This window comes from Mytilus edulis, chromosome 1 (assembly GCF_963676685.1).
Source record: "Mytilus edulis chromosome 1, xbMytEdul2.2, whole genome shotgun sequence".
In the NCBI taxonomy this organism is placed as follows: domain Eukaryota; kingdom Metazoa; phylum Mollusca; class Bivalvia; order Mytilida; family Mytilidae; genus Mytilus; species Mytilus edulis.
In genome coordinates, this window is record NC_092344.1 from 79,166,113 (window position 1) to 79,192,169 (window position 26,057).

The 26,057-nt window shown below is 30.9% G+C and overlaps 1 protein-coding gene across 18 annotated transcripts in view; it reads right to left on the reverse strand.

Moving 5' to 3' along the window:
* LOC139491113 (plasma membrane calcium-transporting ATPase 2-like) overlaps nucleotides 1–26,057 on the reverse strand; it is a 113,217-nt gene that overhangs the window by 81,488 nt on the left and 5,672 nt on the right. For 6 of the 18 annotated variants that reach the window (XM_071278561.1, XM_071278554.1, XM_071278576.1 and 3 more), the window contains exon 3: nucleotides 8,824–8,872. The gene's annotated coding sequence lies outside the window, so the exon portion shown is untranslated. Of the gene's footprint in view, nucleotides 1–3,245; nucleotides 3,816–4,318; nucleotides 4,624–8,823; nucleotides 8,873–14,127; nucleotides 14,146–26,057 lie in introns of those variants that run through there. The other 12 variants (XM_071278520.1, XM_071278601.1, XM_071278530.1 and 9 more) reach the window with 9 other exon arrangements.

Consider the following 26,057-nt stretch of genomic DNA (forward strand, 5'->3'; position numbering starts at 1 on the left):
TGTATACCACTTCCTCTATCAGATGACCATCATAATCCTAATATATAACTTTTGTCTAAAAATATCCCATTTTTCTAAATATGAATGTATATTTATCATGTGAATTTATTTCCTGTTGTGCTCTACATATTTTCATGCTAGAAATTTTAATATTAAAATCCATTCAATATATAATCAGTATTATTCAGAGACTTAAATGTCATAAAGGAGGATATACCGTCTTGTAGTATGAGTGGTCCAAAGCGCTGGACGCAGAAAAGGCAGTAATGTACCACAATGTTACAAAACCTGTGATTCTAATCACTATGCAGGTAGAAAAAATCATCTGACAAAAAATTGCAGATCTAAAAACATGGGTTATATTTCAAACTTTGTACATATATATTTCAGTTTAACATGGAAAATTGGACAGAAAGATAAAACGAAAAGAAATACCAGATAGCTGTGTGATCTAGTGCCACAACGCCTTTCAAGACATTTCAAATATTAGAAAAACTTAACCTAACAATGGTAAAATAATGCCTGTGCAGTACATATCTAACACCCCCTCCAACGAAGCTACATAAACTGATATGCATCAAATCATGTTACCCTTGACAAAACAGAAACAACATCACAACCCTAATCAAAGGTTGAGTAGTAGTCTATGTTATCTTCCTCATCAAATAGAACAAATCTTTCCTGTAATTAGGGAGGAATGTAGGTAATCATCTATTCACAAATCTTATACTAAACAGTCATTGTTTTAGTTTTTTTGTAATGCATATTTCTATTGCTTAATATGAGGTGTGGGATTTGCTCATTGTTGAATGCTGTATGGTGACCTTTAGTTTTTACATTCTTTGTCCTAATATTGGTCTTTGGTGACTAGTTGTCTCATTGCCAATCATATAAATAACCAGTGACAGTGTGACTCATTCCCATAAGTCCAGTCATTTTCCTTTCTAGTCAAGTAACAGATTGCATTTTGCAATTTTGTTTTATATTCTATAGACTTCAACATAGGCATCTCAATTGACTGTCAAAACTGATTAATTAAATGCATCATCTTTGTTAATGAATAAATTTGTGGTATCACTCAAAAAATTTGAATACAACAAAAATAATACAAGAGTGTACCCACTGAATTGTCTGTTTAATTGATCGTGATGGATTATTTTATGTTAAAACTATTTCAGGAAGAGGTTTTAAACCCAAGTGGTGGTCTGAATGTCTTGACCACCAAACTTTTGCCAAGGATCAACACAATTTTGGTATTTTGCAATAGAAACACTATTGAGGACCAGCAGATTTTCTCCAAGGAACACCAAGGGGAAAAGATTTCCAAAACTCTGTTTAAACTCAATATTGTCAATTGAAAATGAGGTCAAGGTCAGATGAAGGGCATACTATACCGGACCAACCTGGACACCATGGCACCATTCCTTGCACCAAATATACTTGATCTTTTTACCTGATTGTTTGCTCATAGTATCAGAGAAACACAACTAACCACTGGAACTTAAGGTTTTGACCAATGAACTTAGTATGAAAATGAGGTCAAGGTTATTATATAAACCCTAATAGAGGAAAATGTACATTTTACAATCATTCAACACCAAATATTGTTATAATATCTCAGAAACGAACATTACATAAAAAGAGAATGCATTACATTATGATCGCTGAAGATGCATGTACATTGCAATAGACTTATTCATTATTTGTAGGAGGAGGTATTGCACAATTGTGTTTAGTCATACATCAAGTGTAGAAACTTATATAATTTAAACATGACCTTATCAACATTAAACTTAATGCTAAATTTATATGAGACATTTATTTCTGCATTGAATTGAAAGATACTAAAAAAATATAAAAACAATTTTTTTTTAATGATCAACAACAAACTAATATGTCATGTATGTCTTATCAATCAAAAGTAATCAGTTATTTTCCTTAGTCTTAGAAACATTCTACTTACTCCAATTATCCTAAAACATGATATGCTAACACCAATGATAACAACCTCCTTCAAGTGTTAAAATTACAACAAATGCCCTATAAATATTATGGTAAACACAAGTCTTAGACTTCCAATTTTAGACCTAGGTGAACGTCAATTTACACTTTTGATAAACTATATATATCTACTTTAAAAACTTTTTAATTAAATCATTTTGGACTGTTTTCTTTCTCTTTTTTTTAACACCTTTATTTAAATGATTAATGTCAATAAACAGCAACTTTCCCCATCATACTATTCTTACAAAGTGGCGATATCACCATCAAAGTTTCTCCTTCATCTATAGCCACTGGCATAATGGCTACTTTCCAAAGATACATTTCACTCTTTTCTTGTTATAGTTTATATCAGCTGTTTCAAGTCATTGATAACTTTATTTCTGTATAAAGTTCATTTGATCAAGATCAGTCCAGAAAATATATATGTCCTGAATTTGTTTTAAGAATACACAAAATCAACTGACCCTAGCCCTGTTTATAAAACACTTGACACCATGAAGTTATTTCATCTTTTTAATGGTACAATGTGGATGCTCTCCCCACCTCTGAGGACTATTTGAGCTATTGTTATGCCTTAACCTTAATATCATGGTGTAGGTAAGATCTCCCCATTGGTCTAGATTTTAAGGGGGGGAAAAGGGGTGTGTGAAAGGGTTTTGAGGTTGTTAAACTAGGCAACATTAAAGGAGTTGAACCTGCGACATATCTATACAGTTTAAACATATATGTAGCTCCATAAAGGGGGAGGGGGCTGTCACACTAATATATCTCTCTGTAAGATTGCAAAATTCTATTTAAATATTGACAAGAAAAACCAGGACATTTTCATGGATTTTACCACTAATTTGTCTTATACATTTGTATATATAAACATGCCTGGTTAACCTTTACTTTACATCTAAACCCATCAAATAAATGTAAAACCATCTGTTTTATTCCACGTTTGTTTGTTTTCTTTAATCCCAAGAATACACATTATATACAGCTAAAGGATAAGATCTCTGGCTAATAAGGCAAATGTAAGGTATACAACTTACACAAAATGCCAAGTATTTCTACTAAACTACACTTAGGTTTCATAAGGTCCATAATTAGTACAGTTATGATATAAAATCAATGCATGGTTACTTTTCACAATCAAGATATTCCTAAGTGTAAGAATATATCGAAAATAGAAAATTTATGTACATACACATTGTCCCAGCTGCTTATGCATTTGTGAAAGAAAAATGTATATTTACCTTTCCCTAAATTGAATGTGAGTATATTTTACCTGGATAGATGGTTACAGAATGATAAATCTATAGTCCAGTGATTTTAAATTCCAAGATAATCAAAGTTTAATTTCAAGGAAGCCATATTTTTTTCTTTTCTGTCAAAGGGAGATTACTGATGATCATAAATTATATAATTTAAGTTCAACTTCTCCCCTCCAGGAGATCATACTATACAAATATTGACACAATGACGGAATGCATTTTATGAATGACCAAATTAATCCATACTATAGGATAAAATTTAAATGCCAACCTTAAATAAATTAAATAGTATTTCGTCGAAATACTATGGAAGGAAGTCTTATTCCGCTGACAAAGCAAACTATTCTTGCATGAATATTCCGAAGTAAATATCTATAGGTTGATCCAACAGAAAATCTTTTAAAAATTGGTCACTGATTTCTGAAATCTGATCTTTAAAATACTGTGAAATTCATAACAAGGACATCACTTGTTTACACACTAGGAAACAAAGGTGTTAATGATGGATGACGATAAACTTTCTATATACAGTCACTATGAGAAAACTATACCTTACTACAATATTAAAAAAGATTTGTGACACCTGTTACCATCAAGGACTTAAGTTTTATGTTAATCAGTTTGTGATAATTATTTGATTGATTATTCAATCTTTGTGAGATACTACAGGCAGCTAAAGTGTTTAAATAATACTGATTTTACAGCTAACACCCATTATCTATTACAACTTGAGTTGACAAAAACATGTTTTTGTATTACAAATTAATCAGCTAAGTTAAATCGTATATCAATCTTGTTTTTAAACATGCAAATTATTATCCTACTGGCTAAATGTTCCTTGTCAAATATCAAAATTAATATTTTAATTTTCGTAAGGAATTAAGTAGATAAAACAAGTTTTCTGTGAGTTGTCAATCTCATTAGAATAGGAAAACCTGTTACAAGATAACAGATCAATCAATAGTTACACATTTTGTGTTATTTTTAACACACAGCCAAAATAATTGATGCTCTCATCAAATTGTACAGAGGTAATCTTAACAAGAAGAACTTACCAATGAAATATTAATCCATAGATATATAAAATACGGTAATCTTGACATAAAATTAACATAAAATCTGCTGGTTTGTACAATCAATATACACTTTCACTGGTCATTGCCTGTACACCACTAAATTATACACAGAAAAAATGTAGGTGGAAAAAATACACATATATATTTCCCCAACAATTGTAGAAATGTGCAACCTAGCTTGTACACTTCACTATGGAAACCAATTGTGATCTTATTGTGGTAGTAATTCCTGTCAATTCTGTGTATTACACTTCCCAATGTCAGGGAGAAATTGTTCCTGCCAATAAGGGGTACCAAAAGGGGGAAAATTCAAATCAATCAATAATTGCTTACATTTTTTCATTATTCATAATACCACATGTATATATGACAATATGGTATAGTGAAACATAATCTCTTAGTCAGTAATTTTATATCTAGTGATCTTTATCATAGGAATTTATGGGCACCTCACAGGGATTTCTTTGCATCTTTAATTAATCAAGCAAAATTAATATACGTTTAATTACAATACATACAGTTAATAATCAATAAAATGCTGATCAATATACATCTTGAAGGCTTCAGCATCTGTCCAACGCAGTGATAACTACTGACTGCCTAAATAATAATGATGTTATCAAAATTCTTTAGACTAACTAATACATTCCTTGGGCAACATAAGGTCATGTCTTATACAAATCATAATACTGTATATACTATTGGGGATCAACCATTTCATTATTTTACTTAACTCAGTGTACAACTGACCAATCATAATACTGTATATACTATTGGGGATCAACCATTTCATTATTTTACTTAACTCAGTGTACAACTGACCAATCATAATACTGTATATACTATTGGGGATCAACCATTTCATTATTTTACTTAACTCAGTGTACAACTGACCAATCATAATACTGTATATACTATTGGGGATCAACCATTTCATTATTTTACTTAACTCAGTGTACAACTGACCAATCATAATACTGTATATACTATTGGGGATCAACCATTTCATTATTTTACTTAACTCAGTGTACAACTGACCAATCATAATACTGTATATACTATTGGGGATCAACCATTTCATTATTTTACTTATCTCAGTGTACAACTAACCACAAGGGTCAACATCCAACAAATCATCTTTGTTTTTGGTCTATGATAGTACAATAAGAGTATTTCTATATTTGTATGAATAAATTGAGATGTGGGTATATACATTGTATGTCAATGAGACAGCAACCCAAAGATAAAATTAACTAACAGGGTTGCCTTTACAATATGTCAAGCTCTGAATCGCAAAGTGTAAAAAAGTTGTGATTACATTAAATAAATAAACAAAAATAGCACCACATTCTAAATTCTCAAAAATAAAAAGAAAAAATTCTGATATGGCTTCAGAAAACCAAGCCAGCTCTTTCAATTGGAACATGCATGCTCATGAACTGGTGGAGGGGTTTAACAATATCTATATGAGTTCTCAACCCTTCCTTTAAATAAGGCTTGATGTTATGTCAATTGAACTACTGCTGATATTGTAGGACATAATGCAGTACAATACTCTAATATTTTGTAAGACTGCACTCCACAGAAGATTCCATTATCATTGTATGAAGAATCCAGTGGCGGATCAAGACCTTTTCATAAAAGAGGGGGGGGGGGGGGGGCACTGACTGACCTAAGGGGGGCCGTTCCGGTCATGCTTCAGTGATTCCCTATATAATCAACCAAATTTTTCCCAGAAAGGGGGGGGGGGGGGGCAGCGCCCCCCCTTCCCCCCAATCTGCCTATGGAAAAAAATTAGTACAATACCAAGAGTAATTTAAACTCCACACAATTTCAATGCATAAAATCCCCCCAAAAAACATATAACTCTTACTTCTAATTATAAATTGGCAAATTATATGTTTATCCAAAAACTACATTACCCAGTACAGCATAATTAATTTATAACAACGTACCTTTATTAAATATCTGAAAGCAAAAAAAATCTGCAGACCAGTTCCTGAAGCTTTATAAACAATACAGGTGTAAAAATGTGGGTGTGAAATACTATCTTTTATCAAAATCATACGATTAATTTCACAAAAAAATCATACAAAGAAAAAGTACATGCAAGTCATGAACAATTCAGTATAACTTTTTTATAAGATTAATTTTATCCTACAATATTTTGTAAAAAGAGCTCTAGCAGTAGGATTTAATTGACTTCAATAATAAATCTACATTTGTGATAAAATTGAGTCAAACTGAGGACTGATTTATCTATATCAATGGAATAAAAGTTTTTTTTAAAATTGTTAAACAATTTTATAATCATTGAAATGTGAGACATCATAGTATATATATAAACACATGCAGTTTATATCAAACTTAAATTCAGATATGTACATTCTTTAAGAAAAAGCAGAAGGAACATCCCAATCAAGGATATCAGTGACTCAAAGGAACCCTCTAGAAAGAGTATAGTTAAAGGCTATAGATATCATTGACCAGGGGTCAAATTTAAGCTTTTTTTGTGTACTGTCAAGCTGGACCAGTGGACTGAAAAATCTCCTGGTCCTGTAAAAATTACATTCATTTGACAAATACATTCCTTTTGAATGTCACTTATTTTTTTTTAATTTTGTCCGGTTGTTTAACTCCTTCCAAAACTTTCCTCATTTTGTGTTGTTGTGGAGGAAGCTCACCTGAGAAGTTAATTGTAATACTTTGTACCCTGAGTACCGTGTAATTGATTTCGCAGGGAAATTTTTTGTCCATGATTTTTATCGACAAATTTATACTGGTCTGCCAGACCATCAGCTGACAAAATCTACTGGTCCGACACAAATTCTACTGGTCTTGGACAACCGGACCAGCACTAATTTCGACCCCTGTTATTGACTCTAAAGAACCCTGTAGATAGAGTATAGTTTTTAAGCTATAGATAACTCACTATAAGGAGCCAGATAGGGTAGTTTTTATGCTATAGATATCAGTAACTCTAAGGAACCCTCTAGTTAGAGAATAGGTTTTAGGTTATATATATGTCAGTGACTTTAAGGAACCCTCTAGATACAGAATAGGTTTGAGGCTATAGATATCAGTGACTCTAATGAACCCTCTATTTAGAGCACAGTTTTTAGGTCATAGATATCAGTGACTAGTAGTAGTCAGAGTGACTTTAAGGAACCCTCTAGATAGGCTATACTTTTTAGGCCATAGATATCAGTAACTTTAAGGAACCTCTAGATAGGACATAGTTTTGAGGCCATAGATATCAGTGACTCTAAGGAACCTCTAGAAAGGGCATAGTTTTTAGGCCATAGATATCAGTGACTTTAAGGAATACTCTAGATAGGGCATAGTGTTTAGGCTATTGATATCAGTGGCTCTAAGGAACCTCTAGATAGGGCATAGTGTTTAGGTCATAGATATCAGTGACTCTAATGAGCCCTCTAAATAGAGCATAACTTTAAGTCTATAGATATCAGTGACTCTAAGGAACTCACTATTTAGAGCATAGATTAAGGCTGTAGATATCATTGACTCTAATGAACACTCTAGGTAGAACTTATTTTTGAAGCTATGGATATCATGAAATAAAGAACACTTGAGAATAGAGCATAGTTTTTCGGTAATAGATATCAGTGACCAAAGAACACTTTAGATATTTTGGGCTATAGATATCAATGACTAAACAACACTTTAGATATTTTGGGCTATAGATATCAGTGACTAAAGAACACTTTAGATATTTTGGTCTATAGATATCAATGACTAAACAACACTTTAGATATTTTGGGCTATAGATATCAATGACTAAAGAACACTTTAGATATTTTGGGCTATATATATCAATCACTAAACAACACTTTAGATAGAGCCTAGTTTTTAGGCTTTAGAGATCAGTGAATCTTAAGAACATTACTAGTATCAGCATTCCTTTGACAATATAAATGAATATCTATAAGAAGTTTATAGTTTTTACACTCGAGTATACAGTAATTAAGGAATCTCTCAATAGAAATTTAGGTTAAGTCTATAAATATCAATAATCCTAAAAGGATTCACCATTCTAAGGCCTATTGTTTTCTATGACTAGAGAACTCGATAAATTCAGTTCACTTTTAAAAGTTTTATTTCTTTTGATTTTAAAATTTCCTTAACATGGTAAAAGATCTATATATATCTATAAAAAAAAGTTACTCAGAAAGTGTTCACATTATAAAGTTAACTTCATCTTTCCAATCAATTATGGAGGGCAGCATTCCAAATGATTTTCAAGCCCCAATCAACACTTGATCAGTTGATTGAACAAAAGATATGATCAATAAATGCTTATACATTCATAAATGTCTACAAGATAGAACATCAAACTAAAATATGTAATGCATTATGTATGACATAAAATCATGGTAGGAGAACATTTTATTACCATAATTTACAATTTAATATCTGCACTTTTATTATCACAGCACGACATTTCTATTATATAATTTACTTACTCTTTATGGCAATAGTTTGATAATCCTTTGAGTTCCCCAAGCTTGTTACCTAAAAAAGAAAAAGAAATTATGTTCAATGGGAGGTAACTCTAGTTTATTACAGTGAAGCTGTGAAAGTAGAAGTTCCTGCAAAACCAGTTATTAATAATTAATATCAGGCAAATTTTAAAGGTATTTAAATGTCTATCCACAAGATTGGAGGTTGTAACACAAAAACTAAACAAATTTCTACATCAACAATTTTAATAAATAGGCTATATACATTAAATGAGTTTACACCATATTATAGTTTGAAAGAATCATAATAGACTACTATGAAGACGTTAAAAACAAAAGTTGTATCTACTACTGACAAAGGTTTGATTTTATAAAATAAGGCCTACGGTAAAATTCAATTGTTTAACTTTCAACATGCGTGTATTTTTTACATTTAAGAGAGTCTTCAAAACAATACAATTTTCTATATTTGTGGAGGCTATCCCATACATAATCCAATATTGATTCCTATATTAGCCTTAACAAATTATTCATATTACAATATCTATGCACAATGTTTCTGCTCTTTGGTCAGGTTGTTGTCACTTTGGACACATTCCCCATTTCCATTCTGGGTTTTATGAGGTACCCCACGTCCAACATAAGGGCCATACATATACATGTAAGATCATTAGTTTCTTGAATTGCATTTCAAGGATTTAAAAAATTTACATAAATAAGGAGATTTGGTATTGTGAATGAGATAACTTTTGACCATTAAATTTACAACATGTAGACAACTGGACTGAGCATCCAGAGGAATCCATTGAATTGTAAGCCGAGTTCAACTTTGTTTGCGGCTAACAACAATAAGTGCATATATATCTAAATAACTTATTGAGTTTTGGCCCAGAAATACCATACCAATTATTTCTAATCATGCAATGCAGCTTATTTCTTATTTTTGTAGTACAATTAGGTCAGACAAAACACATATAACATACCATTTGTTATGAAATTAAATCTATTTCAAGATTTGTTAGATTTGTAATATAAGTTTGAGTTCAGACTTCCTCATATCATTAACTTTCAATAAAACTATAAAATACAGATAAAACGTTATCCTAATGCTCTCATAATGAACCTCAAATTTTTCGTTCAAAAAAGAAAAAGACTTCAAAGAGAACGTCTTTCAATTTCTTCAATCATTTCAACTCTAATAATCTGCTTTCTATGAAATCAATACAGGATTTGACACAACCTTTTACATAATTAGTTTTTCAATCAAGAAATTTTAAGACCAGCTTTCAACTAATTGTAGCTTTCTTTTTCTAACAAACCAATCCTTTCATTCCAGGACAAAAAAGTTGAGTGATAAAGAATAAAATGTCATGACTCTCTCATTTTAATTCTTGTTGATTGACAAACTTCATTATCATGCTCTTAATTTAAATACAAACTGTAGGCAAAAAACTGAAGTTTTACCAATAACAATACACTGGCATTATTTGGTAGATTTTCATGCCTAGAATATCATCATCAATAGAAACTTCGCTTTTTTGCTGAATAATTAGGAAAAGAACACAATATGCAGATTGATTTTTCTCCTGTAATTTACATTTTATCTTGGAAACTGAATTACTTAAATGTTATTTAAGTGTGAACAAAACAAATGGCTTGTAAACAGCCAGATACATAAAGCCTCGAGAATATCTGTAAAATTGATTTTGAAGTAATGGATAATATCAACTAGTCTATAAGATACCTACTATCTACTACCAGATGATTTACATGTAGCAGTCTGTGACCTTTAACATTCAGGCATGGTACTGAATATGGTTAACCACAACTGTAATTAGTACTTCACACTAGACAGTACAAATATCAAACTTATATATAGACATCATATATATAATATTAGTATAAAATGTGTTTTCTAAAAACACAATTATTTATTAATGCAAATTTGTATGCCAATAATCAGTTTTGTAAATATTGTCCATATAAAGAATGTGTCCCCAGTACACAGATGCCCCATCCGTACTATCATTTTCAATGTTCAGTGGACTGTGAAAATGGGGGAAATTCTCTAATCTGGCATTTGATCACATCATAGGGAACATGTACACTAAGTTTCCACTTAATCAAAAACTACCTCGACCAAAAACTTTAACCTGAAGTGGGACGAACAGACGAACATATGAAAGGACGGACAGACGGGCGGACGTACAGACCAGAAAACATTATGCCCATAAATGGGGCATAAAAACTGTGACACCTCAGTGATGAAAAATTTAGATTTTTTCTATAGTATTGAATCTATATATACTGACTAAATTGTGAAACATTGTCTTATATAATACACCCACAAGCCAATTATTGTAAGTTACATTGAAAAGATAAGAAAGGGGTGGCATTATGTATAGGAAGAAAACTGAAGTAAACTGCAGACTCCAAAATAAAAACAGAAATTGAGAATGGTCTTTCCTTCAATGCAGAGCAGAATTAAGTTTATGATAGTGTCATATTTCATGTTTTTTTTTTTTACCTCTTCTTCTTTTGAAATAAGCAATTTAGTTAGTAGTTTCAATTATGCACTATTATAAGCTCTATCATGATAAAATGACCATATATTTCTGAGGAATATTGAACCATCTCTTTTGGTCTTTCTATCAATGCTCTTCCTTGTAACACAGTTTAACCATAACTAATAAAATAAACACCAAAAATTTTCTTGAATTAGGCTATTATACTTTAGACTTTTTAAAATGGTAAAAAAATAACTGTCTCTACTGCCAACTCAGAAATTTGGGTGTGCATTTATTATTGCTATTGTTAATAATCAACAAACATGCAAGATTAAGTATGACGATTCCAGTAATTCTTGCATTGCATACAAATTTTAAATACAAGGTGTTTTTTTTTGCAACAACAATCATGTCGCAATTTTTTTTTCAATAAATAAAACATCACAAAAATTTCTGAATTTACAGAATATGAATTCTATATATTTGGAAACTACATAACTATCTTAGCAATAATTCCCTATGAAAATTCTACATATGCATTATTTTGACTGTACTTAACTGATAAAAGTTGTATTCATTAGAAAAAAACTGTTTACATATATACATGTACCTAATAACAGGGCCAGAAGTTGGCAATACAGAAATATGAATAAAAGGTGAAATGAGTATACATGATAGCAACCAAAAGTCACATTCAAACCATCAGAAAACAAATTCCAGTACTGTTATTAAATAATATTTCCATTGTCCTCTGAAGGTGACGAAAAACCCATCTCAATTGTATAAAAAAACAAACTGATCGAATGAAACACTGTTTAAAATCCTAATTGCACCATTATTGGTTTTCATTTTTAGACAAGTAGACCTATATCAAACAATTTCAATCCATGTAAATAATAAGACCTACTGACAAGTAATAAAACAGACTTTTGAATAGCTTTTTGTATCCATATAAAGCAAATTTACACCCACAAGGCCAACAATCATGTTTCATTGCTTAAAATGTTGGTAAGATTAATCTAAAAATAAATTCAAATGAGAGTAATCAGAGTACTAAACTATCTAGTATGCTGCTAAAATAATAGTAAGAAGTTTTTATTGCATCATTTTGAACTATAATTAAAGAAAAGCAAATACACATGTATTGTACCTGTAGCCAAAGGTGCATCACTATAGACATAATGAGATTCATTCAATTAAGTAAAAGATAACTAGCCTGCAACATTTATCCCATATCCCATTTCAACAATAAATTTTTGATATATGGATAAATAAAAATAAATGTTAAAGTGTTAGAATGAAAGGAAATCAAATAAAAGGTTTTAATCAATTGTAATGATATTGATTCTAGTAGCAGATATCCACCAACTGACATTTACTCTACATTTATAGTCCATTTCCCTATAGTGGTACAAATCTCAAAGGCCTGCTGGTTAACCATAGTTATACAATGACTAATACCCTCTCTTATGTCACTCGACTATCATTACCTCACATAAAAACACTTCTACGGATCTAACCCGTTTAAATCTGTTTATTGAGTAATTCGAATCAACATTCTATTTGTTAGTTAATTTATTTAAAATATTGAATCTAAAAATAGTTTATAAATTATGTATGGTAATACTATTACTATTATAAATATTCCATTTATATATATACCATACAACAAGTTGAGAGATGGATTTTTATAATAACCTTGATGTCATGGTGAATTATGGCAAGGCCAAGTAGTCCATTATAAGAACATTACAACAGGAAAAGAAAAACTTAAGAAAACCAGAATTACATAATGATAACTTACTGACACAAACATTTCAGGACTTCTTTTTTTTTCAATTTAAAACTGCATTGTTAAACTTACATTATACAAGTTTGAGGGAAAACTACTGACTTTGTATTTATAATATATTACTTATGATATTGCTGATCATTTAACTTATTTATTTTCTCTTTATCTTTTTTTACTTTTTTGCTCAAAACACAGAAAAGGGTAGAAAATCCTCATTTGAGGTTAACCATTCAATTAAAGAGTGAAAATCTACTAACTATATGGGCAAAATTTGTTGATCATTTTAATGATTTATCTCATCATTTTTATCATATCAGGCAAATCATAAAAAAATATATCGTAAAAATCTTCATTAAAAGGCAGTGACCTCAATATTGAGTCGATAATGATGATTGTGTCAAAGTAGGGATAAATTTGGTCCAGTTGTTTCAGTGAAATTTTTTTTTAAAAGTTCATGGACAACAAAGTATGAGTTAAAATCCTGCCCCCCATGCACATCTCTCAAAAAGTATAGGTACTGTGTGAAGGAGCATAATTCCTGTAAAAAATAGTTAATTAGCACTGATTTTTCAGCTTGTCAATGCAGGGGACTAAAAAAACATAATAAAGTCTATCACGGCTGATGCCTTTAAAATTATAGACTGGATCAACAGAATTGGCTGCAGAAATTTCTTAAAGATTTTTAAATTCTAAAGATGTTTTATATTCATCTGAAGAGACAATTATCAAATGGCATCAGAGAATGCCTTTATATAGTAAAAATTCTTTTACAACCAAAAGAAACTGTTTACAGGAGAAAACCAATCAGATAATTAATGGCTTACTTTCATAGGGTGTCCATTTTCAAATTGAGTTTGGAAACTTAAAGGACAACCTAAATTAAATCTTACATGAAAAGTTTTACCACTTATGACTTGTTCAATTACTTTTTCTGTAAATTCATAAAAAGGTGTGGAAATCATCTAGCCTAACATTTAACAAAATCAAATAAAACAAAAAATTAATTACCTCTTTCTAAGCAATGAACATCAAGTTAGATTTGAACTGCTTACAACAATATCATTTTACACTTTCGTTTGTAATTGTGAACTGAACAATTGATATTGGGATTTGTATGTACATAAAGGATGTTAATAAACATGATAATAAGTAGTCACCACAAGACTGGGTAACCAGTAAAGGTAATACATATTACATGTACACCATATTTGTGTAAAATCAATTATCATAATATCAAGTCTATAATGATTACGATGACTTAATTTGTCTGTGGTCGTGTGCTTAAATAGTTTTCTAATTTCTCACAGAAATAAACCATGCAAATAAAATATCCGAGTGATAATATTAATTAACATTCAATATGCAATCCTCTAATTAACAGTCTGCAGTTATAACCATTGTGAACTTTAGAAATTCCATAATTTCTGTAATTTCTGGGGCCAAATATAGCTCTAATATTATTATTGCTCCTGTGGTATCATATTTAAGTCTAATAACATATATAAATATAAGGAGATGTTGTGTGATTGCTAATCAGACATCTATCCACGAGAGTCCAATATACATTTATTATGCAACGTTATTAAATGGTTTGAGCAAATCAGCCCTAATATGGATAAATCAGCATGTACAATACTGATGACATTGCACTCACTGTCAATATAAATCAAGAGTTAATATTGCTTTTCAGACCGGTACAATATGGAAAAAGCCATATTGGTCCATGGTCTAATTAATGGTTTCAATTTTCTTACACTTAAGCTTACTTAACTTTGGATATATGTATGCATTAAATACATTTAATTCATAATTTTAACCTAAAATAACATAAAATAAATGGGGAATGTGTCCATGATTTAAATGATGCCTCTGCTAGCATATAACGTTTTACAAGGACATAAATTAAGAACTGTAAAAGTGATGCTACCTAAATTTGAACTCGATATGAGTTTTGTAGCTATACTAAGCAGTGTGTATACGTTTCATAACATTTAGGTGAGGCAAACTAAAGTTTAGAGAATGGAAACAAAAATTCCAGCAATTTTTCCATTTGTAAAGGGGCATAACCCTAGAACGGTAACAATGATGCTACAAAAATTCAAACTTGATCTGTGTTTTGTGGTAATGGGCATTATATATAAGTTGCATAAGATTTTGTTAGGACAAACTAAAGTTAGAGAACAGAAACAAAAATTCCAGCATTTTGTTTCATTTGTAAAGGGGCATAACTTTAGAACAGTGAAATTGATGCCAACAAAATTCAAACTTGACCTGTGTTTTATGGTAAAAAGCATTTATGTATTAGTTTCATAACACTTGGTTGAGGCAAACTAAAGTTAGAGAACCATTTCAATCGAAGAATTGATATCATTTAATAATAGTATTATGAACTGGCAGTTTCTGTATTCGTCATGTTATAGATCCTCGATGATCTGTTTTGGCCCTCTACTCTGCAAGTCTAAGTTCCAATACAGCCAACCTCATTTCTATAACAGGGCCAATATAGAAATAGCCAGTTAATAATAATGTTCATAATACACAAGGGGATAAAAATTTAGTATTATAACTTTTTTTATTGTAGTAAATGCTAAGATAAAGAATTCTGTGCAGGTAAACAAGATTTTACAGTAATAAAGGCAAGTATAAAGAAGATACATTATACAAGTATCTACATATATTTACAGTAATACCCCATTTCCTCCATAATATATATACATGTTTATATACATATGATCAAACCCTTATAAAGCCTAAAACAATATGGCTAAACCTTGAAACTAAAACTACACCTTCAAGGCCCCTCATGGGGGGGGGGGGGGTCCTAGTAATCACATAATCACCATTTTTTTGCCAATATAATCACATAATCATTAAATATTTGCTTATCTTTAGTAATCAAATAATCATAAACTAAAAATACAGTCCTAGGTAATCAAATAATCATGAAATATTTGGCTTAATAATCAAATAATCATTAAAAAAACGGCCAAGTAATCACATAATCAAAAACCCCATGAGGGCCCTCACCTTCAAGTGAGTCATTTCTTTTTAAATTGTATTCAACTTTGATTAACAAGACAGTTACACTGACTGACTATGAACTTTTAAATAATTCAGTTTTTATTAACAAGACAGCTACACTGGCTTTGAACTTTTAAATACTAGTTAGGTATCTTATAAGACTGTAAAAATAACATTTATATAGATTGAAAGCCATCAAATAGAACACACAGGGCAGCTTAGATTATAAATTGATTTGTGGAAGGTTCATTTAGCAATTTTACCTTCATCAGCCTTTAGGCCTAACTAGCCTAGCTGATAATCAATAAGTTCTAGGATATATGTGACAAAACTTTTTATTAACTTGTTCTGTAAACATTTTCTCTTGACAGGAGATTGGCAAACTGAATCATTGAATAGACCTCTGTATAAATGTCAACAATAAGTCTAATGGCTTTATTTTGTTAAGTTCAACTTAACTATCACAACATCAAATTTTGATGGTAGTAGAAAAATAAGGATGTGTATAAGTTCATGAAACAAAATCACTTCACATTAACTGTTGACACAGATATATAACTCGCCTGTGAGTTATTTTTCATAGCGAAATGTAAATAGGCAATTCTTTAACATGTATAAAACTATGTAAAACATTTGAAGTCAATGAAATAATGATTGAAGGTGCCTAGACAAAATAATCTCGCTGAAAAATATGCTTATGCTGAAACAAAATATCATTGACTTACCATTAGGTGTCCCCCTTCAACTGAACTATTTACAAACTTTACCACATTGTAGGTACTGATGCTGGGAGCAGTATGCCCATGTCTTGTCTCCCCTTATGTGTAGGGATGAGTAAAAAAGCAAGAGGAACTACACTTTAATATATTGCTGTTCTTCATCTCAGTTACAGTGAGGCCTTATATTTCAGCAAGAACAAGAAGATTTGACCTCACTGCAATCTCAAGATATCTCATGCTCTGTTATATATACATTTATTGTTATTTTACGAAATTTTCTTTGATCTTACTGGCTGATAATTTCTTTTCTAAGCATACTAAGTAGAGTGATATGAAAATTTAACGCTAGAAACTAAGGGGGCACATGTCCCTTGTCAACAATGTCTTCATATATAGGTAAAATAGCAATAAACAGATTATCATTGGTCATCTCAACTTGATTGCTTTTCTCATTTTCGCTGTGCCGACTCAAGCAAGAAAATCAATCTTGTTGAGATGACCAACGATAATCTATAGTTATCTTCATAAGGTGTATGGTCTCTAAGATAAGTATATACTTTTATGTATACATTATTTCTACAATATCTCCCACTTGCCTGCAGCAAGGAGAGACTGGAGCAAGCCAATCCCAAGTTCAAATTGCCTGCTTGAACAGTTAGGTTTAATTTTTTACAAACAGCATCTTGATATTTTACTTTGGTAAAATCACTGTTGACAAAATGGCAGTATGATTTTATGTTATATTATAAGTAGAGTTCCCTTACTCAGCCCAGCAATAGGTCAAATTCTTTCTACAATTTAATTTTCTAATATTATAACAGACAGATTTGTACGGAAATAACACAAATTCATTAGGATCCAGTGCCTAAAGTAAGATGTCAGAAAATTTTAAGCTAATAAAAAATCATTTTATAATAAATCATTAACCTTAATACCTTAAGCTAAAAGAAATTTAGTCAGCGGACTAAACTTGCATAATGATTTCGAGGACTGAGTTATAACTTTAAGTAGCCTGATAGCCTGAACTTGCTATGAAAACACTGAGTCTGTTTGTATCTACATGTACAATGTATTAAACTCAAAACTATATTAGTCATCAACTTGTAATGATTGTGAGAACTGAATTATAACTTTTAGTAGCCTGAACTTGCTATGAAAACACTGAGTCTGTTTGTATCTATATGTATGTACATGTATATATGTATTAAACTCAAAACTATATTAGTCATCAACTTGTTATGATTGTGAGAACTGAATTATAACTTTTAGTAGCCTGAACTTGCTATGAAAACACTGAGTCTGTTTGTATCTATATGTATGTACATGTATATATGTATTAAACTCAAAACTATATTAGTCATCAACTTGTAATGATTGTGAGAACTGAATTATAACTTTTAGTAGCCTGAACTTGCTATGAAAACACTGAGTCTGTTTGTATCTATATGTATGTACATGTATATATGTATTAAACTCAAAACTATATTAGTCATCAACTTGTAATGATTGTGAGAACTGAATTATAACTTTTAGTAGCCTGAACTTGCTATGAAAACACTGAGTCTGTTTGTATCTATATGTATGTACATGTATATATGTATTAAACTCAAACTATATTAGTCATCAACTTGTAATGATTGTGAGAACTGAATTATAACTTTTAGTAGCCTGAACTTGCTATGAAAACACTGAGTCTGTTTGTATCTATATGTATGTACATGTATATATGTATTAAACTCAAAACTATATTAGTCATCAACTTGTAATGATTGTGAGAACTGAATTATAACTTTTAGTAGCCTGAACTTGCTATGAAAACACTGAGTCTGTTTGTATCTATATGTATGTACATGTATATATGTATTAAACTCAAACTATATTAGTCATCAACTTGTAATGATTGTGAGAACTGAATTATAACTTTTAGTAGCCTGAACTTGCTATGAAAACACTGAGTCTGTTTGTATCTATATGTATGTACATGTATATATGTATTAAACTCAAAACTATATTAGTCATCAACTTGTAATGATTGTGAGAACTGAATTATAACTTTTAGTAGCCTGAACTTGCTATGAAAACACTGAGTCTGTTTGTATCTATATGTATGTACATGTATATATGTATTAAACTCAAACTATATTAGTCATCAACTTGTAATGATTGTGAGAACTGAATTATAACTTTTAGTAGCCTGAACTTGCTATGAAAACACTGAGTCTGTTTGTATCTATATGTATGTACATGTATATATGTATTAAACTCAAAACTATATTAGTCATCAACTTGTAATGATTGTGAGAACTGAATTATAACTTTTAGTAGCCTGAACTTGCTATGAAAACACTGAGTCTGTTTGTATCTATATGTATGTACATGTATATATGTATTAAACTCAAACTATATTAGTCATCAACTTGTAATGATTGTGAGAACTGAATTATAACTTTTAGTAGCCTGAACTTGCTATGAAAACACTGAGTCTGTTTGTATCTATATGTATGTACATGTATATATGTATTAAACTCAAAACTATATTAGTCATCAACTTGTAATGATTGTGAGAACTGAATTATAACTTTTAGTAGCCTGAACTTGCTATGAAAACACTGAGTCTGTTTGTATCTATATGTATGTACATGTATATATGTATTAAACTCAAAACTATATTAGTCATCAACTTGTAATGATTGTGAGAACTGAATTATAACTTTTAGTAGCCTGAACTTGCTATGAAAACACTGAGTCTGTTTGTATCTATATGTATGTACATGTATATATGTATTAAACTCAAAACTATATTAGTCATCAACTTGTAATGATTGTGAGAACTGAATTATAACTTTTAGTAGCCTGAACTTGCTATGAAAACACTGAGTCTGTTTGTATCTATATGTATGTACATGTATATATGTATTAAACTCAAAACTATATTAGTCATCAACTTGTAATGATTGTGAGAACTGAATTATAACTTTTAGTAGCCTGAACTTGCTATGAAAACACTGAGTCTGTTTGTATCTATTTGTATCTACATGTACATGTATTAAACTCAAAACTATATTAGTCATCAACTTGTAATGATTGTGAGAACTGAATTATAACTTTTAGTAGCCTGAACTTGCTATGAAAACACTGAGTCTGTTTGTATCTATATGTATGTACATGTATATATGGCAGATTTTACAGTATTGTGTTCTGTCTCCTACTTTCATGTTGCTAACGTGACGGAGACAAAAATAAGTAACGTTAGCGACATTTGGACATGTAACATGAGCAACAACATCTTTAAAAGTTCAAATGTATGCACACAGTGATGTTTAATATATGCCTGAAGTAATAAAATTGTACAGTCTGGTTTAGAATTTCTAAATATACAGAATGTCATTTGCAGGTGTACTTTATATCAAATGAATACACATGAAACCAATTCGTAATAGTAACATTAGCAACATCTACTATCATGACATTACGTTTTGTTGCGAACGTCTTTTTGATGGACGGAATACATTTAAGGTCCTCTTGTAACGATATTACATACAACTAACCTTCTTTGCTACCCCATCATGTGAAGGAACTGACTCCGAATCTAATTCTGCAAAGGGCGATATCGTAACTCCTATACAGGAGAGTTACAGATCTAAATATATGTTGCTCACGTGACACTGATTTGGACGGAAACCTCAAGTAGTAACGTTCGCAAAAAATAAAACAGCCAATGATATTGATTCCTCAAGTCCTTTGACCCCTTTACGTCATCCAAATTTAATATGATTGCTATTTTCAATTATTTATAAAACCCGGGATAAAAATAACTACAATTGCCTGTCTGAGAACCAACAAGAAAATTGCGATCGTGACATACCACAATGGACGGAAAAGACGTGACGTTAGCAACAATATTATTAAATTACCTTTTTTAGCCTTTACCAATAAAAATCTGCCTTAAAGTTATGATTAAAACACAAAAGAAGACTTTTTATTAAAATATAAGTCCATGTGATAAGGCTCAACTTATAAATAATACTTCAAAATTCCACTCCAAATAAGCTGGATGTCAGTAAAGTAGGTCATGATGTCTATTCCATGTCCAATATTTTGAAATTGAAAACCCTCTAATTCTAACAAAAAACACAAGCACAGAGTAATTTTTATTTTTATTTACTCAGAAAGACACATTTTATTCAATAACATAATGCATTACTCCATTACACAGTCTGTTTCACAGTTTCAGCAATTGCTTTTTTGATGGATACAAAAAAACAATAATTCCTTCTTATTGTAAAATCTGCCATATGTATTAAACTCAAAACTATATTAGTCATCAACTTGTAATGATTGTGAGAACTGAATTATAACTTTTAGTAGCCTGAACTTGCTATGAAAAATTTGAGTCTGTTTGTATCTATATGTATGTACATGTATATATGTATTAAACTCAAAACTATATTAGTCATCAACTTGTAATGATTGTGAGAACTGAATTATAACTTTTAGTAGCCTGAACTTGCTATGAAAACACTGAGTCTGTTTGTATCTATATGTATGTACATGTATATATGTATTAAACTCAAAACTATATTAGTCATCAACTTGTAATGATTGTGAGAACTGAATTATAACTTTTAGTAGCCTGAACTTGCTATGAAAACACTGAGTCTGTTTGTATCTATATGTATGTACATGTATATATGTATTAAACTCAAAACTATATTAGTCATCAACTTGTAATGATTGTGAGAACTGAATTATAACTTTTAGTAGCCTGAACTTGCTATGAAAACACTGAGTCTGTTTGTATCTATATGTATGTACATGTATATATGTATTAAACTCAAAACTATATTAGTCATCAACTTGTAATGATTGTGAGAACTGAATTATAACTTTTAGTAGCCTGAACTTGCTATGAAAACACTGAGTCTGTTTGTATCTATATGTATGTACATGTATATATGTATTAAACTCAAAACTATATTAGTTATCAATTTGTAATGATAGAGATATTTGAGGTAAATCTATTTATTCAGTGTAAATTAATGAAACATCAATCATGCAACATGACTTGACTGATAGATATAATTATAAGTAAGATGACATCAACATGACTTGACTGATAGATATAATTGTAAGTAAGATGACATCAACATGACTTGACTGATAGATATAATTCTAAGTAAGATGACATCAACATGACTTGACTGATAGATATAATTGTAAGTAAGATGACATCAACATGACTTGACTGATAGATATAATTGTAAGTAAGATGACATCAACATGACTTGACTGATAGATATAATTCTAAGTAAGATGACATCAACATGACTTGACTGATAGATATAATTGTAAGTAAGATGACATCAACATGACTTGACTGATAGATATAATTGTAAGTAAGATGACATCAACATGACTTGACTGATAGATATAATTCTAAGTAAGATGACATCAACATGACTTGACTGATAGATATAATTGTAAGTAAGATGACATCAACATGACTTGACTGATAGATATAATTATAAGTAAGATGACATCAACAAAAAAGACAACATGACTTGACTGATAGATATAATTGTAAGTAAGATGACATCAAAACAATGATAATTTTAGTTCAAAAAAATATATGCTTTGAAATGCAGAGGGCAAACAAATGTTGTAATTAACTGTAAACCAGTACATGTAAAAGTGTGATGCCACATAACATCAAAAGATAAAAAACAACCTCCCATATTTGAGGCCAGTACAGCATGAAAACCAAAGATGACCAAAAGGTAAAAGCATATGAAAGGGTAAAACAAAGATTTGTGTCTGAACAACACCATGACTAGTTGAGTGGTTCACACTTGCAAATTTTCATGCATATAGTAATTAGGAAATCAGGGTCAACACCCTAATGCAGCATAAATTAAAAAGTAAATATCATGATTAACATATGTACTTACTTTTTTAAAGTTCATGTGACCACAAATTCATGGTACACATGTACATGTAAACTACCTTGAACAGAAATTTTAATCTAACATATGGTGCTAACTAACAAAAAATAATACAGACAGATAAACAATATGGCATAATAATGCATCGATCTGTCATCTAAGACCAGGCATAACAATGTTGCTAATTTATTAACAAAATCTTTACGATTCAATTGTGAAAATCATTCAAATGACTTATGTTTTTAATTCAACCTTTGCAGAGTCTTAATTGAACCGAAGCATTAATAAGAAATATATTTTTTTCTCAAATTCACATGATAAAAAATTATAAGAATTTATACAAAATTAGTTGTTTTTAAAGAAAACAATTTATACTTACAACGCATAACCTCTATGCAGGATTTATATGAAAAGAATATTTCGATGGAGTGTCAATTAACCTTTTATTCTATTGTCAGATTGATGTAAGTAACAGTTTTTGTTCAGTCTATATTTACATAATAATTAATGAAAAACTGTCATATAAAATTTATTTATAAAAATTGGACAATTAATCCTTTAAAAATATAAAATGTTAAACTAAATTGCAGACAAATTTCTGCAGAAACATAAATTAGTACTTTATGGTTTATATTGATTTTTAAAACAAGCAAAGAAATTCCTCTAAAAATCCAAAAAACAAAGCTTTTATTATTCTACATTGAAATATAGATACAATTTTTAAATGCATGCAAATCTGTATGATTCATATATAGCCAGTCTATAATATAAACCACTGTTCATTGTTGTTTGACTGGAATTATCAATTTTCTTATTTGTCACGCTACCAATAATGCAAAATTATAACTTATTTCATAGAAATGATTGGTAATAATAAACACCCTTTAAGTAGGTACCGCCATTTATCATTAATCTGTGACAGAATGAGTCACTTCTAAGTTCTATCATCATTGACCACTTTTAATAATAACTGACCAATGTTATCAAACATTTATCAACAATGTTCATAATGGCTGAGAGTCAAAACATTCACAGTATTATGATGAAAATCACACATCAATGAAATATGTCTTTTACATTACATTGTATCATAGTCATTCTAACAAAAAGATAGCAATGGATAGCATCATGGTTAAAGTGGAGAAAAGATAGTAATGGATAGAATCCTGGATAAAGTAGAGAAAAAGATAGCAATGGATAGCATCCTGGTTAAAGTGGAGGAACAGATAGCAACGATTAGCATCCTGGTTAAAGTGGAGGAAAAGATAGCAATGGATAGCATCATGGTTAAAGTGGAGTAAAAGATAGCCATGGATAGCATCATGTTTAAAGTGGAGAAAAGAGAGCAACAGATAGCATCATGGTTAAAGTGGAGTAAAAGATAGCAATGGATAGCATCCTGGTTAAAGTGGAGGAAAAGGTAGCAACAGATAGCATCCTGGTTAAAGTGTAGGAAAAGATAGCAATGGATAGCATCCTGGTTAAAGTGGAGTAAAAGATAGCAATGAATAGCATCCTGGTTAAAGTGGAGGAAAAGATAGCAATGGATAGCATCCTGGTTAAAGTGGAGGAAAAGATAGCAATGGATAGCATCCTGGTTAAAGTGGAGGAAAAGATAGCAATGGATAGCATCCTGGTTACAGTGGAGTAAAAGATAGCAATGGATAGCATCCTGGTTAAAGTGGAGGAAAAGATAGCAATTGATAGTATCCTGGTTAAAGTGGAAGAAAAGATAGCAATGGATAGCATCCTTGTCAAAATGGAGGAAAACATAGCAACAGATAGCATCCTGGTTAAAGTGGAGGAAAAGATAGCAATATAATGGATGGCATCCTGGTTAAGGTGGAGGAAAAGATAGCAATGGATAGCATCCTTGTCAAAGTGGAGAAAAACATAGCAACAGATAGCATCCTGGTTAAAGTGGAGGAAAAGATAGCAACGAATAGCATCCTGGTTAAAGTGGAGTAAAAGATAGCAACAGATAGATCGAATCTTTATTAAAGTGGAGGAAATGATAGCAATGAATACATTTATACATATATAGTTGAAATTCCATACACAACAAAAGGCTCAAAGCAGTCTGTGTTGATCAATATAATCACCTTGCATTTTTTGAACAGAATACAACAAGAACATGAAGAATATTTTAACATGTGTTGTTTTAAAATTGTTGGGATAAGGTCTCGTCTTGCTGATAAATTTTGTTAGATTTTGTCTATCAATTAAAATTTTGAAGATACATTTTAAATTAGCAAAAATGTTATTTGATTGAAAATGATGATTTGAGGTTTATAAGCTGTTGACACAGAGAAATGTCTGGCCTGAATGTAGTTTGAATAGAATTATACATATAATAAGGTGCAAATATTGATATTAAAATGGCAATACCTTGACAGGTAACTTATGTAAAACATCCATGTCAATAAACCATAGGCCCAAGGCTAAGTCATGCCCATAGACATTGGATGTGCCAATGCTATTTCACCTGCGCCCAAGGCTAAGTCATGCCCATAGACATTGGATGTGCCAATGCTATTTCACCTGCGCCCAAGGCTAAGTCATGCCCATAGACATTGGATGTGCCAATGCTATTTCACCTGCGCCCAAGGCTAAGTCATGCCCATAGACATTGGATGTGCCAATGCTATTTCACCTGCGCCCAAGGCTAAGTCATGCCCATAGACGTTGGATGTGCCAATGCTATTTCACCTGCGCCCAAGGCTAAGTCATGCCCATAGACATTGGATGTGCCAATGCTATTTCACCTGCGCCCAAGGCTAAGTCATGCCCATAGACATTGGATGTGCTAATGCTATTTCACCTGTGCCCAAGGCTACGTCATGCCCATAGACATTGGATGTGCCAATGCTATTTCACCTGCGCCCAAGGCTAAGTCATGCCCATAGACATTGGATGTGCCAATGCTATTTCACCTGCATCCAAGATTGTACTGAATGTGGTTCCTCTCAAATTCTACTAAAACATATTGTTGACACTGCCATGTACATTGCAGGGAACTGAATAGCAAGACTAAGTATCATTTTAGCGAGTAGAGACAAAAACTCTTGTAAGGAGTCTTTTGATGGTTCAATCATAATGACTTGTTTGAAGATTTTGTGCTGCTGATAACTTTTGCTTAAAATATTCAGTTTAGTTCTGATATTTTTGAAAATATTAGACAACTCTTATATTGAAAACAAATAAACCATCATTTGAACTTAAAGGTTATAAATCTTTTAGTCCAGCTATTAGTAAC